We start from the raw sequence: 18,308 nt of genomic DNA on the forward strand, positions 1-18,308 counted from the left end.
ATCCTCTTTGCCTTTCCGGGTAGGAATTGAGTATTTTAACAAGAGTCCTCCCTCTTTATTAGTTTTTTTAGGTGTACAGATTTTAGTAGGTTTATCCTATATGTCTATATGAGTGAGTATATACCGTGTGCATCCCTCTGCTTCTGGGATAGCTCACTCAGGATGATCTTTTCCAGATCCCACCATTTACCTGCAAATTTCATGATTTCCTTGTTTTTTATTGTTGAGTAGTATTGCATTGTGTAGATGTACCACAATTTCTGTATCCATTCCTCCACTGAGGGACATCTAGGCTGTTTCCAGCTTCTGGCTATTACAAATAAGGCTGCTACAAACATGGTTGAGCAAATGTCCTTATTGTGTACTTGAGCCTCCTTTGGTTATATGCCTAGGAGTAGTATAGCTGGATATTGAGAAAGTGCTATTCCTAGTTGTCTGAGAAAGCGCCAGATTGCTTTCCAGAGTGGTTGTACAAGTTTACATTCCCTCCAGCAATGGAGGAGGGTTCCCTTTTCTCCACAACCTCTCCAGCATGTGTTGTCTCTTGAGTTTTTGATCTTAGCCATTCTGATGGGTGTAAGGTGAAATCTTAGGGTCATTTTGATTTGCATTTCCCTGATGGCTAATGAGGTTGAGCATTTCTTTAAGTGTTTTCTGCCATTTGATATTCCTCTATTGAGAATTCTCTGTTTAGCTCTGTTCCCCATTTTTTAATTGGATTACTTGATTTGTTGCTGTTTAACTTCTTGAGTTCTTTATATAAACTGGATATTAGTCCTTTGTCAGATATAGGGTTGGTGAAGATCCTTTCCCAGTCTGTAGGCTGTCATTTTGTAACTATAAGGGTGTCCTTTGCTTTACAGAAGCTTTTCAATTTCATCAGGTCCCACTTTTTGATTGTTGATCTTAAAGCCTGTGCTGTTGGTGTTCTGTTCAGGAAGTTGTCTCCTGTGCCAATGAGTTCAAGGCTCTTTTCCACTTTTTCTTCTAAGCGGTTTAATGTGTCTGGTTTTATGTTGAGATCTTTGATCCACTTGGACTTTAGTTTTGTGCAGGGTGATAAGTATGGACCTTTTTGCATTTTTCTACATGTAGATATCCAGTTAGACCAGCACCATTTATTGAAGATGCTATCTTTTTTCCATTGTATGATTTTGGCATCTTTGGCAAAAAATCAGGTGTCCATAAGTGTGGATTTATGTCAGGGTCTTCTATTTTATTCCATTGATCCACCAGTCTGTTTCTAAGCCAGTACCATGCAGTTCTTAGTATTGTTGCTCTATAGTACTGCTTCAGATCAGGGATGGAGATACTTCCAGAAGATCTTTTGTTGTAGAGAATTGTTTTTAGCAATTCTCAGTTTCTTGTTGTGAGAATTTTTCTTTCAAGGTCTGTAAGGAATTGTGTTGGTAATTTGATGGGAATTGCATTGAATCTGTAGATTGCTTTTGGTAAGATGGCCATTTTTACTCTATTAATCCTGCCAAGCCATGAGCATGGGAGATCTTTTCATCTTCTGATATCTCCTTCTAATTCTTTCTTCAGATACTGGACATTTTTTCCATACAAATCTTTGACTTGCTTGGTTAGGTTCACACCAAGGTACTTTATGTCCTTTGTGGCTATTGTGAAGGGTGTTGTTTCTCTAATTTGTTTCTCAGCCCTTTTGTCTTTCGTATACAGGATGGCTACTGATTTTTTTGTGTTAATTTTGTATCCAGCCACTTTGCTGAAGGTGTTAATCAGCTCTAGGAGTTCCCTGGAAGAATTTTTGGGGTCACTCAGGTATACTATCATATCATCTGCAAACAGTGATACTTTGACTTCTTCCTTTCCAATTTGTATCCTCTTGATCTCCTTCAATTTTCTTATTGCTCTAGCAAGGACTTCAAGAACAATGTTGAAGAGATATGGAGAGAGTGGGCAGCCTTGCCTTGTCCCTGATTTCAGTGGGAATGATTTAAGTTTCTCTCCATTGAGTTTGATATTGGCTCTAGCCTTGCTATATATTGCCTTTACTATGTTCAGGTATGTGCCTTGTATCCCTGATCTCTCCAAGACTTTAAACATGAATGGATGTTGGATTTGTCAAATGCCTCTTCAGCATCTAAGGAGATGATCATGTGGTTTTTCTCCTTCAGTTTTTTTATGCAGTGGATCACATTAATGGATTTCCATATATTGAGCCACCCCTGCATGCCTGGGATGAAGCCTACTTGGTCATAGTAGTTGATATCTTTGATGTGTTCTTGGATTAGGTTTGCAAGTATTTTGCTGCAACAGATTGTTGGGTCTTGTTTATGCATTCATTCTATTAGTCTGTGTGTTTTTTTATTGGAGAATTGAGTCCATTGATGTTGAGGGAGATTAATGACCAGTGGCTGTTAGATCCTTTGATATTGATGTTGGCTATGGTAGTGTGTGTTTTGTTTGGCTACTTTTTGTTTTGCTGTAGTGAGGTTATTTATTTCCTGTGTTTTCTTGAAAGTAGTCAGTTTTCTTGGGTTTTATTTTTCCTTCTAGTATCTTCTGTAACACTGGATTTGTGTGTAGGTATTGTTGAAATTTGTTTTTGTCATTGAATATCTTGTTTTCTCCGTCTATGAGGACTGTGAGTTTTGCTGGGTACAGTAGCCTAGGCTGACATCTGTGTTCTCTTAGGGTCTGCATGATATCCATCCAGCCTCTTCTGGCTTTCATAGTTTCTGTTGAGAAATCAGGTGTGATTCTGATGGGTTTGCCGTTATATGTTACTTGGCCTTTTTCTCTTGCAGCTTTTAGTATTTTTTCTTTGTTTTGTATACTTGCTGTTTTGATTATTATGTGGTGGGAGGATTTTCTTTTCTGGCCTAATTTATTAGGTGTTCTGTAGGCCTCTTGTATTCTTATAGGCCTCCCCTTTAAGTTGGGGAAATTTTCTTCAATGATTTTGTTGAAAATATTTTTCTGGGCCTGCCTTGGAGGAGGGAATCTTATTTTTCCTCTATTCCTATTCTTCTCAGGTTTTGTCTTTTTATTTTGTCTTGGATTTCTTGGATGGTTTGTGTCAGAAACTTTATGGATTTATTATTTTCTTTATTTTCATCGATTTCTTCCATTGTATCTTCCACACATGAGATTCTTTCTTCCATCTCTTGTAGTCTGTTGGTTATGCTTACCCCTGTAGTTCCTGTTTTCTTTCCTAGGTTCTCCCTCTTCATGATTTCCTCCATTTGTGTTTTCTTTAATTTTTTCAATTTTATATTCAGATCTTGAACTGTTTTGTTAATTTCTTTCACCTTCTGACTGTATTTTCCTGTATTTAAATTTTGACTGAATTTTTTCTTCAATTCCTTCAGCTGTTTGTTTGAACATTCCTCTGTTTCTTTTATTTCTTTCAGTGATTTAATCATTTCCTCTCTGAATGCCGCAAGTTGTTTGGCTGCATCTTCTTGTATTTCTTTACGGATGACCATAATCTGTTTTATTATATCTTCCCCTAATTCTTTACGCATTTTATTTGCTTCCTCTATTAACCTCTTCATAAGCATAGATGTAAGGTCATCTTCTTGAATTTCACTTATGTTAGGGTGTCCAGGGCTACTTGTCCCTGGATAACTGAGTTCTGGGGACGTCATATTGCTTTGCCTTTGGTTGGTTTTGCCTTTTTGCTGGCCTCTACCCATCTCTCTGTCTCAGGTGATGTCTGTTAATTTCTGGTGCCTGCTGGGTCCTGGGGTGGGGAGAATCCACTTGGCGGTGTTCTGAAGTTCTCCTCTGCTTTTTGGTTATGGTCAACTGAATGGTGGTGCTTCTCAGAAATAGTCACAGTTCACTTCAGGTGTATTGACCTGTGTGGTAACCGTTGTGTTCAGGAAGGCTCTCCTCTCATCAGGAGAGGTCCTGGTGATGGCTGCCCTGCTGCTGGATTTCTTGCTCTGAATTTAGTGAGCAGCATCTGTTGCTCTTAAGGTGTAATTGTTGGGTGCAGCCCTCTTGAAGAACCAGAGATTCCCACAGTTTTGTCTGTTTATCTAGAGATAACTGGTTGATCCTTGGAGCAGTATCTGAGGGCTGCTGTAATGGCTCTTGGCTTTTGTAGGTCTGAGGATGCAGCTCTGTGCCCCAGTGCCCTAGGGTTCTCAACAATGGCAGGTGAGCACAGCGCTCATGCCTGCAGTAGAAGGCTAGAGCCTAGAGTCTGTGTAAATCCAGAAAGTCTTTTGGAGCTGGGTGTCCTGAGAGTTGGACCTGATGATCCCCCCACTGTGGGGTTTTATCCTGACAGGGACACCCAGTCTTTGCTTTGGGGACTGCTGTTCCGTCTGTGATGGCGAGTAGAACCTGCAGGCACAGACTTATGTGGCTCTGCCTTTCTGCCTTACTGGAGATTGGGTGCCTGGGCATCTCCTGAAACTGGGTAATTTTTCTGGAGACCTTTTCGGGGTGGTGGTATCAGCTGAGTGCTCTGAGATCAGACCAGCCGTTCTCCTCCCTGTGGGTTTGTACCTGACAGAGAAACTCAGTCTCTGGTGCCCTGGGGTCCACAGTTCTATCTGGGGCAGAAAGTCAGGTGTGCAGGCAGGACTCTGTGCCAATGCCTGAGTCCCTGGCTTTGGCTCTGGGCTGGTTCCTGGGTGCCCACAGAACCCCGGGTCTTTTCCAGGAAATGTCTGGGTGATCTAAGGTCGGTCCCAATCGTTTCCTGCACTGTGGGGTTATCTCTCTACTGGAAATCTCGTCTCTGATGTTGTGGTGTCCACAGTTCAGTCTGGGACAGTGATCAGAGCATGCTGGCGTGTGTCTCTGGGCTGGCGACCAAGCGCCTGGTGGAACCAGGATCTCTTCTGAGGTTTAGCTGGGTGAGTTAAAGCTGATTGAATCCCCCACCGTAGGGTATCCTCTCACCTGGGAAACACAATCACTTGTGTTTTAGGGCCTCGAGTACTGACTGCTGGTCACTGTGCCGATCCTGCTGTGCTGCTGGTCAGAACAAGAATCGTCCTGGCGCTGCTATCTTGCTGAATCCCCATCGAGATATATATTTTTAAAGATGTATTTATTGCTGAGTAGTATTCTATTGTGAAAAGTACCACAATTTCTGTATCCATTCCTCTTTTGATGGAGTTTGGGTTGTTTCCAGGTTCTGGCTATTATGAATAAAGCTGCTACAAACATGGTTGAGCAAATGTCCTTGTTGTGTACTTGAGCATCTTTTGGATATATGTGTAGGAGTGGTATGGCTGGATCTTGCAGAAGAGCTATTCCTAATTGTCTGAGAAACTGCCAGATTGATTTCCTGCTTGGATGTAGCCCATGGTAGCTCAGTATCCAAGTGGGTACCCTAGTAAGGGGAACAGGGACTATTTCTGACATGAACTCAATGGCTGTCTCTGTGAACTCCCTCCCCACCCCCAACTGAGGGAGAAGCAGCCCTGCTAGGCCACAGAGAAGGACTTTGCAGCCAGGCCTGAAGATACCTGATAAGCTAGGGTCAGATGAAAGGGGAGGAGGTCCTCCCCTATCAGTGGGCTTGGAAAGGGGTAGGGAGAAGATGAGGGAGGGAGGGTGGGATTGGGAAAGAATGAGGGAGTGGGATATAGCTGCAATACAAAGTTAATAAACTGTAACTAATATTAAAAAATAAAAATTACAAAAAAATAAAATACCATTCCTGCAAAAAAAAAGAAAGAAAGAAAGAAAGAAAGAAGAAAGAAAGAAAGAAAGAAAGAAAGAAAGAAAGAAAGAAAGAAAGAAAAAAGATGTATGTGTAGTGTTCTGCCTGCATGTACACCTGCATGCCAGAAGAGGGCACCAGATCTCATCCTAGATGGCTGTGAGCCCTGGGTGTTAAACTCAGGACTGTTGGAAGAGCCAGTGTTCTTAACCTCTGAGCCATTATTTCTCCAGCCCCACATGAAGATATTTAATCCTATTGTCCGCAGTGTTAAAACTCAGTGGCAATATGATCACGAGTATATTCAGATTATAAATTTTCAATGCAGGCATTTTTACAACGTGCAGCCTGGCCTACCAGAACAATGTATTCTGTTGTACTTCCTAAACCCACCAACACTCTTTATATATCTAAGATATATATGTATATATGTATGTACGTCATTGTCACACCTTTGCTTTCATTCTGTGACCTTGTTTCACATTTAATTTAAGAACCTTCAACCACACACCCACTTCCCTGCTCCAAAGCTCCTACCTACCTGCATCTATTTGTATCTAAACAGCTTACGGTAATTTTATTCATGCCAACTGTTTACCAACTGCTAACTGCCACTAGCACCCTGGCTCCCAATTTCGCTGTTTTTCCTCAAATTTTGTTTACATTTCTTCCTGGAATGGTTTCTTCAATTGTTCTGTGTTATAATGCTGATTGCCCCATCACATATAAGCCCCACCCCACATTCCATCCCTTTCTCTTATTAAAACTCTCGTTCAGGACCCTAGGGAAGATATTCAATCCTCATTCAGAAAGGCAAACCAGATAGACACCAGAAGAGGGAGAAAAGAGGGAACAGGACAGGAGCCTACCACAGAGAGCCTCTGACAGACTCTATCCAGCAGAGTATTAAAGCAGATGCTGAGACTCATAGCCAAACTCTGGGCAGAGTGCAGATAATCTTATGAAAGAAGGCGGAAATAGAAAGACCTGGAGGAACCAGGAGCTCCACAAGGAGACCAACATAACCAAAAAATCCAGGCCCAGGGGTCTTTGCAGAGACTGATACTCCAACCAAGGACCATGCATGGAGATAACCTAGAACCCCTGCTCATATATAACCCATGGCAACTCAGTGTCCAAGTGGGTACCCTAATAAGGGGAGCAGGGGCTGTCTCTGACATGAACTCAGTGGCTGGCTCTTAGATCACCTCCCCCTGATAGGGGCCAGTCTTACCAGGCCACAGAGGAAGATAATGCAGCCAGTTCTGATGAGACCTGATAGGTTAAGGTCAAATGAAAGGGGAGGAGGACCTCCCATATCATGGGATGAGGGAGGGAAGGAGCATAGGGAGAGAAAAAGGAGGGAGGGTGGACTGGGAGGAGACAAGGGAGGGGGCCACAGCTGGGATACAAAGTGAATTAACTATAACTAATAAAAAATAAATAAATAGAAAAAAACCAAAAAGTACAAACAAGTATATTTCCTTTTCCCTTTTTGAAAATTATATTCTATACTTAAAACAAAAAGTTCAAAGTAATGTACATCTCTGTATCAATTAGAATTATAGTCAGTTTTAATAAAAAGTAAAACAACAACAACAAAAACCACAACCAAACAAACCAAATACCTCTGTGGAAGGCTCCTGTTCTCCTACTTCTGATGTCTGTCCTGTTTGCCCTTCTGAGTGAAGTTTCAGCCTCTTCCCTAGGGTCCTCTTTGTTGGTTAGCTTCTTTAGGACTATAGATTTTAGTATGTTTACCCTATATTATATGGCTAATATCCACTTATGAGTGAGTATATACCATGTGTGTCTTTCTGCTTCAGGGATACCTCACTCAGGATGATCTTTTCTAGTTCCTACCATTTGCCTGCAAATTTCATGATTTCCTTGTTTTTAATTGCTGATAGAAAGACCTAGAGGGTCAGTAACTCCACAAGGAGACCAACAGAGCCAAAAATCCTGGGCCCAGGGGGGCCGCAAATACTCAAACCACGGACCATGCATGGAGAGGACCTAGACCCCATCCTCAGTTTCCAAGTGGGTTCCCTAGTAAGGACAGCAGGGGCTGTCTCTAACATAAACTCAGTGTCTGGCTCTTTGATTACCTCCCCTTGGGGGGATGCAGCCTTGCCAGGCTGCAGAGGGAGATGATGCAGCCAGCTCTGATGAGACTTGATAAGGTAGGGTCAGCTAGAAGTGGAGGAAGATCTCACCTATCAAAGTGAATAAATTGTAATAAATAAATAAATTATATTAAAAGAAAACCCAAAAATTATGAAAAGGAAAACAAAAGAACATAAAATCTGAATTCTTTAGAGCTCATGCATTCAAATTTTATATCTCCTGTCCTGCAAGGGTTCATGATATAATATGACAGCCCTTGCCAGGGAGCTTTCTAAGTGAAGAGGTGGTACCAGGAACCAGCTGAGAAGCAAGCGACCTCTGGGGAGGCCCTGTCGAGTAACTAAGGGTGTCCATCACCCTTGAGGCTCTGTGCACCCCACCCCACTTGTGCCTCTTCTCAGGGCTATGACCAGCTTACAAGGAGATTAAACGGGATAAAGTAAGGTCTTCCTTCTTTGTCCTTCAACGCCTAATTATTGGGACTGCCTGTGACGTTTCAGTTCTAAATTTCACATTTCTATCCTCTCATTCACACACTCCTGTGGGTGTGTGCCTTTGTTGTCATGAGCGTGGAGCTGCTCAGAGTTCTGGGAATGCACACCATCTGTCTGATTACGTTATCCTGGACTGCTCCCACCTGGTTTCTTTCTTATCCTCCTTTGCTCAGTCTCCTTACCACTAGTCACTCATTTTGCTAATATAGGCTGAAAAATGCTGTTTAAACCTTCCCATCTCTTAATTTTCAACTTTAAAAATGTTAAATGCAGGTTTTAACTTGTTGGTTTACAGAAATAGCATACATAAAAATTGCACTGGTTCAATAGTAACAGATACCATTATAAAAGTGACATTCTTTCTGATGAACTCCCCCACTTTTATTATTAGGATTTGTGAATACCGTGACGTGTCCATGCCTAATGCTCGTCCCCCACACAATACGCATTTCTTCTTCATTACTATGTTCAGTGTGGTCAGTCATTTAGCCATGTGAGTTCTTTCCCTCATGTGTCATCTGCTTGTGATTCTTTAATTTCTTCTCTGAGAATAGTTCTTGGCAAATAGCTGGAGTACTTACAGTATGTGTTAGTAAATTGTGTCAGTTCAGTTATTTGTCATATTAAGCTCCTTCAGCCTTTGAACTGTTATTTGTATGTAGCAGTTATTTAAAATGATAAGCTTTGTTGTGAAACCATCTGCGGGTAGATCAAGCATTGCACTACCATTTACAGTTTCCCCACAATGTTGTTCCTGACCTGTTCCATTTCTTGTTGCTCGTCTCTAACTTTCTAAACTGGCCCCTCAAGGAACCCCTGCAGGTCTATGGAGCCAGAAAAGTAAACATAGTTTGTCAAATTTTCTCTTCTGGTTGCACCGGATCGATGAAGTCTTGATAGTATTTACCTATCATGTCAGTACTTGGAAAGCCGAGGAAGATAGATTTCACATTCCGGGAGAAACCAGGTCTTCAGAATTGGCTAAGTGACAGCACATATCAGGAGAGCAAGCCAGGACACAATCCCAAGAGGATTCGTTAACTTACTACTTGCTAGGCCAACATTTCCAAGGGGGACTTGTCAGCTGGGAGATAAGTCCCTCTGAAGATAAGCACAAGAGAAGAAAAAACGAGGAGATCCTGGGATCAGAAGACAGAGTGTTTGTGGGCAACTCTGGGCCTAGAAACAAGTAGATGGAGAGCAAAGAAACCCTTTTGTCAACTCGGAATCTCAGTTCCTCATGCAACTTTGATTTTTGCTCTCACACAACAGTAGGGATGAAGAAATTTAAACATCAGGATCCAAGAGCAGTTTGAAAAGTGACAAGGAAGCTAGAGGGGCTTCACCCATGTAACCAGCCAAATGGGAGTTGTTTCTAGTGATGCACCGTAGAAATGACAATAGGAAAGCCGAAATCCTGCTTCACTGAAAGCCAGCCAAAGGCTGCTAATTGCCTGGATGGCCTCACTGTTATCTCTTCAACACACCTGTAGGTGAAAGGCAGGCACAGAACAGCTCTGATACCTAAGGTTTGATGGACTTCTATCACAAATTAGCACACAAACCAATTAGTCACGGCTTAAGAAATCCACGCCTGCCCTTCCTTTTGGAATGGAATATCCTCTCTTCAAGCAGCCTAAGGGAAGCTGTTGTGGTCAGGTAGCTAGGCTTCTCACCAACTGAGATAAGGAATCTGACTTTCATTTAATGAAATGTGAAGCCCTGAGCATGTTAAAGCAATCAGCACAGTGCAAAGCAGGCCCGAAAGATTTAAACTACAGCACTAGACTCACTTTTGCTTTTGGTTCTATTGCCCTTTGATTCTCACTAGTTTGTTTTTTTTTTTTTTTAATATAAATAGTATTCAACTTGGAGTGATAAGGGTTCTGTGTTATAGTCTAGAGCTGAGTACCACTTTCCAGTCAATATCAATATCGATATCTATCCTCAGAACTTTTATCAAGTACAATTTAAAGCACAAAATTTGAAAATAAAGAATGAAAGCTGTCTTCTTGCTGGAATCATGCAGGTATATTACAAACTAGAGTCCACACTAACAAAATTTCACCAAGCCATCTTTTTCTAGGCAGCCAAAGAAACCTGGCAGAATGGAGTTCAGGAACTCGAACTTGGGAAGTGACTTTATCTTGGTAGGAATTTTGAATGACAGTGGCTCTCCTGAACTGCTCTGTGTCACAATCACAGCCCTGTACATGCTGCTCTGACCAGCAATGGACTGCTGCTCCTGGTCATCACCATGGATGCCCGGCTCCACAGGCCCATGTACCTTCTGCTCTGGCAGCTCTCTCTCATGGACCTCCTGCTCACATCAGTTATCACTCCCAAGGCAATCATGGATTTTCTACTCAAAGATAACACCATCTCTTTTGTGGGATGTGCCCTTCAGATGTTTCTAGAACTGGTACTGGGTGGTGCAGAGGACCTTCTTCTGGCCTTCATGGCCTATGACAAGTATGTAGCCATTTGTCACCCTCTGAATTACATGATCTTTATGAGGCCAAGTGTTTTCTGGCTCATGGTGGCTGCCTCATGGATCCTGGCATCAGTGATGGCCCTAGGATTTACCATCAACACCATGCATTACCCTTTCTGCAAATCCCGACAGATCAGACACCTGTTCTGTGAGATCCTTCCCTTGCTAGAGCTGGTCTGTGCAGACACTTCTAGTTATGAACTTGTGGTTTATTTGGTGGGTGTGCTCATGCTAATTCTCCCTCTTACTGCCATCTTTTTTTCTTATGCACGGATTTTGTTCATTGTTCTTCACATGCCCTCAAATGAGGGCAGGAAGAAAGCCCTTGTGACCTGTTCCTCACACATGACTGTTGTGGGCATGTATTTTGGGGTTCTCACGGTCATGTATGTCCTACCCAGTTCCTACCACAATCCAAAGCAAGACAATATCCTCTCTGTTTTCTACACAATTGTCACCCCAGCTCTGAACCCTGTCATCTATAGCCTGAGGAATAAGGAGGTCACTGGGGCTTTGAGGAGAGTCCTGGTAAATACTTGTTGCTGTCTTCCTGCACACTCAAGGTAGTTACACTATCTGCCTTCCAACTTTAATTTCTCCCCCATATAAGAAGATTTCTGCTATGTAAACTCTAGAAAAAAAAACTGGGCATTAAAAAATGTATATATTTGTTTGGAAAGTATGGCAACAAAACAATCTTTTGAATGACTTTTTGAGCATTCGCTTCACAAGGCATTTGATAGGATATTATTCACACTGTTTAGAGTATTTATTTATTTATTTATTATTAGAGACATAAGGTTTTTTTTTAAAATTTTTTTATTTTTTTTTATTAAGTTTTTTTTTTTCAATGCAGTTTATTCAGGAACATTGAACAATCCTCGGACCCCGGGGAAAGCCAGCCCACAGCTTAAATAGCCTCTGGGTAGCCAACCCAGGCGTGCCACGGGGGCAATGCAGATAGGTCCACATACATGGAAGCAAGCCAGATCCTCAGCCTTAGCCAAATGTGGAATTGTTCATGACAGAGAGCACTCACCATCGGGAAGGTGGAAGGCGGAAACCAGCTCCATCTTTAAGGCATAGCATTCCACAGCTCTCTACAGTTCCCCCTTTTTGTTTTAGACGCATCAGGCAAGAGTAGAGGTCTGATCTCTGATATTAGAAATAAATTGGGACTTTGTACAGATGTTCATTTAGGTGTTCAATCAGAGGATTGACCTCTTGCAGGAGCAAATTGATACCCTATGGCAAATCGCTCAACCTGGCTGTCAATGAAAGTATGCTGGACTTTGTGTCACTAGCATACAACATGAGAATTTTTCCTGTGCTGCAAATCTGTCTAAACAATTGTCGAGCTATATTTTAGGTAATTGGGCTGGAGAATTCGATACTACGATGGAGCAGCTGAGAGTGGCCAATGTCACAGTAAATTCTACCGGAGTGGACGCAGGACTAGCCACAGGATTATCATCATGGATTGCTGCAGCCATGAATCATCTGAAGGAATGGGCGGGCATGGGAGTGTTAGCAGGCCTTCTGGTGTTGGTCTCCTTGGTTTGCCTGTGGTATATATGCAAGATTAGAGTCCCACAACAGTGTGATGCAGCCATGATCGTTCAGGCCTTTACAGTCATTGAAGCAGGACATTCTCCCCAAGCATGGTTGGATACCATAAAAAGCTAAAATGATACGCTCAGGATGCGAGGCTAAGCACTGCACTCAGGGTCAGCCACTTTGGACCCAGAGAAGAGCATGTCTGATTGCATGCGGGTTGATGCCCCAGGTCCCGCCTCTGAGAAAAAGGTATCGGACAGGTCTGATGCTCTTTGGGTGGATGAGTTTGTTTTTTTTTAACCTTCATTTTCTCATATAGCTGTTTAGATAAAGTTATAAAGGAAAGTACTCACTGAACCTGAACCCAAACCCTGAGATTTTACATATTAGACCAAGAACTATAGAAAATAATTTCAAATGGTGACCCACAGATTATTAGGAGGGGATAATTGAGGCTTTCACAAATTTTAAATCAAATGAAGTCCATCAAACATAATACTGACAGCAACAGAATTGTCTAATGCCCACTAGATACTAGGCTATATTTACCCCGTTTTTCTAAGTGTCAGCTTTTAAGGGTGCTCTGACTGATGCCTTATGGGGTAGGAGAAGAATCTTTGCATGTTTTTTTTTTTTTTGCAGTGATGGAAATTGAAGTAAAAATGTATGCTTCTATTCTGTGCATAATAAGAAACAGCAGAATAAATTCATTCTTGTCAATTTTTTTTCTAAAAATGTCTTTAAATATCTCAGTACTTACTAAAGGTCTGTTCTGATTGCTGTGTTTATCTGGCTTAAACATTACTCAGTGTGTATATGTCTTACAGTATCATATAGTACCTGATATATACTCATAATTACTATGGATTTTTATCAGCTAAAGATACATTCTAGCAGGCAAGGTACTGCATCCATTTAATTGTAGTACTCAAGAAACAAGCTGATTTCTGTGAGTACCAGGCCAAGCTAAACAGGGTTCATAATAAGACATTTGAATCCTGGAAAACAGAATAAATGACAATGTGCCTCACTTTCTTGTTAGTAAAAACACGTTGTATATACTAAATGTCTAGGTATTATTGTTTGTTAGAATAAATTTTAATTAATTTTCTATTTGTTTTAGTATTTGAAATTTTATATATGCATACAATATATTTCTGTCATACCTACCCTATACTCATCTTATGACTCCTATTTTCTCAACTCATCTATTTCCCAACTTCACATCCTCTTTTTTTTCTTTTTCAATTAATGCTGCTCATAAGCACATAGATGTGGGATCATCCACTGACACATGGGGAGCATGACCCCTCAGCAGCCATCAACTGCCAGTGGCTCACCAGCAAGGCTGGGGATGGGATCATCATCAGCTAGGGCTGCAGATGGGAACCCCTCCCCTCCCAGTGGTGACATTTTTAACTGATCAGTCTTGTTCAGGCTGTGCTGGTAGCCACAGCTGCAGTGAGTTCATGGGTACAGCAGTCATACTTGTCCAGAGGCCAGGCCTCCAGCTCACACTCTTTCTCTCTCTTCTGTGATACTCCTGAGCCTGAAGTCAAAAGGTTCATTGCTATGTCTCATCTTTGGCTCAGCATTGGCTGTTGCTTATTATCAACACTTTGGACAGTTAAAGCATCTACATTAATTGCTACCCTCCACAATAGGAAGACTGATTAAAGCTGGGAGCTGCACAAATCTGTGAGTTTCCCGAGGACCCCAAGAGAGCAATTGGCTACCCTCATAAACAGTCTTGTCACAATCATGCCAGTGGTTATACCTTGCCTAGAAAAATCTGTACTATAGCATGTAGAATCCAGAACAGGGCAGGACCACTCATAACTGTCCTTAGGAGAGACAAAGAAGTGAGCATTTGTTACTGTTTTTAGAAATGTGTAGCCCCGTGTATTGCCTTAATCAGAAACAGGCTTTATCCACAGAACCAAAAGGAAAAATTTCAAGACAACACCAATTGTTCTGGGATTATTTTTGGAGCTGAAGAGGTTCAGATGCCAAATAAAGAAGAGGAGTTTCTTCTGGCAGGGTTCTACAGGAGTGTGAATGATTATTCCTTGTATCATGGACCAAAGGATCCCCTAGTCATTACCACTGCCAGAAATATATGTAGAAGAAGATGAATGCAGGTGATTAGCTGATGTCTAAGGAAGGACTCTAGATAAAGGACAAGCTGAATATATCAGCATGTTTTTCTTTATCTACCATCCTTGTGAGAATAATCCTTGTCAAAGCTCCTTTTGATCCCTGCAGCAAAATATTGACTCAGGAAAACTAATGTTCAACATCTTTAGCTACCAGAGAAATGGAAATAAAATCATAATTATTTCATATCATTCCAGTCAAAATATCTACCAAGAAAGAAAACAACACATATATGTACTTTCTGTCCCTTGTGTGTTTTTAGAGTCCTCTTTCTAGAAGTTTCCCAAGCTTTAGCAATGTCCCACTTGAGATAAGCAATCATAAACACTTAAAAATACTTTGACTAATTTTGAATGTCTTTATTAGTTGCTTCCTCTTGGAAAAGAAGTTTATCATGCCAATCAGAAATCAGTTGGTTTCACCATAATAGTCATGCCACTATTGCGCTAATAGACACATTTTACCTCACAATTCAGTACTGTAGTGTGTAATTTTCAGCTCTTGGTAGGACCATTGATGTCTTTTCTCTCCAAACAGCCTTCACAGCACCTCTGAAACCGAACACTAGCTCACAGAGAGGGAGATTCTCAGTTAGTTTCAGATCATTTCCTATATGTACTGCATGCAAAGTGTGTATTGTTTTCAGCAGTCGGAGCTCAGCATACCCTTAGGATAAATCAAGTGCAGCGCACAGAGTACTGTTTCAAGTGCCACTGCTTTACTGATAACTTTGGGCTTGTTATAGCCATGGTAGCTATAATCACAGTAGTTGTGGTTTTACTGTTCAAGACTTGAGAAGATCAAGACTGCCAAGAGTCCAACAAGGATGGAAAAGGAACTCATGGGACTCCATTCCTAATTGATTAGATTAGAAATCTGGAAAATTAAAAAAAAATGGCAATGTATCTTATTTTCTTGTCAATTTAAAATTTTTGATAGCTTCTATGGGAAAAAAGTCATTGTTCTTTGCTAATTTGGCCACCCAGACTCCTGTGGATTGCACCATACCCATGATCATATTGACAGAACTTAGTGGACTTAGTGGTCTATTAAAGCATAAAGAGGGCATGAAGTCAAAAGGGGTTCTTCTGAGAGAGGATCTGGAGGGGAAAATAAGAGGTTTTATTATAGTTCATTGTATACATATGTAAATTTTTAAAAGAATGGTTATAACAAAAATAATAAACCTAAACATATAAAATAAAGCAAAGATAAAATCCATTTAAATGTCATCAGATTCTCACAGCTCCTCTCTTGTGGGGATCTATGGCATAAGATAGCACAGTAGGACTACGGGAAAAGATGTATGAGAGGTCTTATCAAGAAAAGCCAACTAGTTCCTAGTGTCATGACTCCTGGGTAAAAGTGAATCCAAGTCTTCTTCTGGGTGTAGTTTACAGTGTCATGCTCCCAGCGGGCAGGAGCTCTGGAAATGCTGTTGCTGAAATATGAATATCTCATTTCTGTTTGTATTTATTGTCATTAAAATTATATACAAATATTTTAGGGCTAAAAAATATTTGAATGAATCTAAAATCTGCCCTATGAGATGGAACCTAAATACTCGACACTGCTAAAGTTGGCAAGAACCTGAGACAATGAGTGCAGGGAAACCCTTTTTATTCTGCTGAAAGAATATCACAACACAATGACTCCCAGTGGCATACTGCCTTTTCAACCCACATCAGAGAGGCTTCTTCTTGAGGTCAGTGGGAATGAACACAGAGACACAAATATGGACAATGTGAAGAGATACATTGGAATATTCAGCTCTAAATGTTGCCATTAAACCTTCCCCTCAAGAGCCAGAGACCTATGTGGAAGAGGAGGTGTGAAGATTTTAAGAGTCAGAGGTGAAGCGTCCCTCCAAGGAAACAGTCTTCCAGACACAGCAGGAAATGGTGTACATACGAACTAACACAAACTATGACAGCATAAAAAGAACTGCACAGGGTAAAGCCAGACAGGTCCCAGCACCGGGAGGTGAGAGCGGACGTGGGGTCTCACTCCTAAGCAAGAAGCTATTTCATTCTATTATTTTGTTAAAAACAATTTATGTGCCTTTGACCCATGTTTATTTTCATTCCTCTGTACCTATTATTCATATTCTTTTCATGTGTCCCAATTTTCCTGGATATTTTATGCCTGGATATTTTAATGTATTTAATATATATTTATATATTTAATATATTTAATATATTTAATATTAATATATTTAATGTATATTTAATTAATATATTTTATGAGCTATCCATATCATCTCTCTTGTTTTCAAGATGTGACTATCTCTCTTCCAAGTCATGTAACCTGTTAGTAAGGCTAACCTCTGAGCTTTTTGTTGAATTCCTAGTTTTGTCATTTCAAGTTTTCCTTCAGATTGGGTTTTCTTTAGTGATTCTATTTTTATGTCTCAAACAGTTTCCAATATTTCTTTCAGCTGTTTGTGTTTTCACAGTCTTCATTAAGATGTTTATTCATACCCCCTTCAAGGTCGTTGAACACATTGATAATTGCTAGATTGAAGTCCTTATCTTGGGCTTCAACCAAATTGTTTGGGGATTGCTGCAATGAGGTTGTTGGCTTCTTGATTGTCTATGTTGTGCTTGTGTGCAGTGGTTTAGGCATCTGGACCTATGATATTTGTGATTTTCTTGGTGTAGATACCTCATCTCAGCTTTGTTGGGTGTGTGTTTCACCCTTTGGTTGCTTTTCTGTAAGCAGACAGGTTGTGGACCAGATGAATGGTGCTTGGTTCTCAGTCTTTGGGTGTCACTAGGTTTTAAGATTCAGGCCTCAGCTGGTCCCAGACCTTGAGCTCTGCCTGGAGTTCTGTGTTCAGCCTCCAAACAGCCTCATATTGGATCAGTAGGGTTTTTTTTTATTAGGCCAGTAGTCAGGTGAAGGAGTCTGATTTTGCAATTCTTTTAAGCAGGACTTGGGGTCCTGTTCCACGAATGGTGCAGAGGTACCCTGCTCCTGTCTACAGATGAGGTGGATGGAGGTGGGCTTGGAGGAAGGGCTAAGCAGTCATGCAGTGGCAGGTCCAAGAGTACTCTGGACAGAGCAGCATAGCAGAGGAGAAGGAGGACACAGGTAGCCTACCTTGGCCCCAGCCAAAGAGAGAAGCTGTGGTGTCCTTGACAAAGGAGTAATTCTGTAGGGTTGGCAGGGAGTCACAAAGAAATGGAGAGATGGCTGAAGGGGGGACAAGGAAGAACTGGGGGAACCGTAGGCCCGCACTAAGAGGCTGAGTTCCATGTGAATGGCATGAGTGTGACTGGAAACTGTATTGTATCTTTCAATGCAAATCATCTGGCTTGGCAAGTCAACACACCTTACTCATTAAACATACCATTGGATCTGAGGTCTTGTTCTAGCCCACATTGTCTTGCCTAGAAGGTCATGGACAAAATAGATGGTGATGAGAACTAGCCAAGAAACAATAACCCTCCGTGGAGCCTCTGTCAAGAAAAAAGATGTCCTACAGCGTCTGTGAAGGTTCTCTTCTCCAGTACTGCTTGTGTTTCTTGTGTGCACTGTTAGCAGCAGCAGGAGGGAACCAGGGACTTGTCATAATATCAGGTCATCCTCTGTGGGCCTCTGAACATGAATTTGTGCCTTTCAAAGCTGACTCACTTCTGTTTCTCCTTTCTACCTTGCTGTGCACACATTTGCTTGGACATGTCTGTGTAGTCAGTGACCACAGAACTCAGCTGCTCAGGCTGCACCTGCCTCAGCTATCAATGTTTTAAATCAGCTTATCCCCTACCTCTCACACAGTTCCTTCCTTATCCTTCTTTCTCAGTCTCCTTTTAGCTACTCT

The 18,308-nt window shown here is 41.4% G+C and overlaps 1 pseudogene; it reads left to right on the forward strand.

Annotated features, from left to right (window-relative positions):
* The first annotated feature begins 10,385 nt into the window (after positions 1–10,385).
* On the forward strand, positions 10,386–14,324 carry LOC110565295 (olfactory receptor 2AG2-like; annotated as a pseudogene).
* Positions 14,325–18,308: the final 3,984 nt, after the last annotated feature.

Source organism: Meriones unguiculatus, chromosome 14 (assembly GCF_030254825.1).
Source record: "Meriones unguiculatus strain TT.TT164.6M chromosome 14, Bangor_MerUng_6.1, whole genome shotgun sequence".
In the NCBI taxonomy this organism is placed as follows: Eukaryota; Metazoa; Chordata; class Mammalia; order Rodentia; family Muridae; genus Meriones; species Meriones unguiculatus.